The sequence below is a fragment of the Cornus florida genome, unplaced genomic scaffold, assembly GCF_030987335.1.
Source record: "Cornus florida cultivar Cherokee Brave unplaced genomic scaffold, ASM3098733v1 CherokeeBrave_3.0.0_Hap2_Chr04, whole genome shotgun sequence".
In the NCBI taxonomy this organism is placed as follows: Eukaryota; Viridiplantae; Streptophyta; class Magnoliopsida; order Cornales; family Cornaceae; genus Cornus; species Cornus florida.
The window spans coordinates 17,855,074-17,855,908 of record NW_026775574.1 but is presented as its reverse complement, the minus strand read 5'-3'; the positions used below and the strand labels follow the sequence as shown (position 1 = coordinate 17,855,908).

The window sequence follows — 835 nt, the reverse complement described above, 5'->3', positions numbered from 1 at the left end:
CCTTTGAGTAAGATTTTTGACCTCAGCGGCAATTTCCATGGAAGAGTCTATTTGATTTATAGCTTTCTTTCCTCCCATATGTGCTAGGTGACTACCCCTAGAAGATGAAGATCTATGCATTGAGTTTTCACTCATTTTTTCAAAAAGTTGCCAAATTTCATCTTCATTTCTTTCAATGTAGCTTCCGCCACAAGAAGCATCAACAATGCCCTTATTGGCATCGGATAAACTTGAAAAGAAACATTGAACTAATTGCCACTTAGGAATGTCATGATGTGGACACTTCCGTAGCAAGTCATTCAAACGTTCCCATGCTTCATGAAGGGGTTCTCCTTCTTGTTGTTTAAATTCACGAATTGAAGTTCTCATGGCATCAGTTCAACTTGCGGGGTAATACTTTTTTAAGAACTCTTGTTGCAATTGTGCCCAAGAGGTGATTGTATTTGGCCGCAAGTTGTTGAACCAATATTTAGCTTTATCCCGAAGAGTGAAAGGGAAAAGCTTCATTTTTAGGACTTCTTCCGGAACATCCGTGATTTTCACGGTGGAGCAGACTTCCAAAAACTCATCTAAATGTTTATAAGGCTCTTCATTGCTCAACCCATAGAAAAGGGGGCACATGTTAATGGTGGAAGCCTTAATCTCATAATGATGAGCACGGAAATTTGGCAATTGAATGCAAGTGGGTGCATTATATTGATTTGGAGTGTAACGATCCCTAAGGACCATTGGAGGATTGAGAGGATTGAGAGGAGGATATGGCATTTGACCTTATTGATGATATGCCATTTGACCTTGTTGAGGGTATGCCATTTGAACATATTGTTGTTGTTAC

General features: G+C 39.5%; 1 pseudogene; it reads left to right on the top strand.

Annotated features, from left to right (window-relative positions):
* Positions 1-265: 265 nt before the first annotated feature.
* On the top strand, positions 266-364 carry LOC132305631 (small nucleolar RNA R71; annotated as a pseudogene).
* The last annotated feature ends 471 nt before the right edge of the window (positions 365-835 follow it).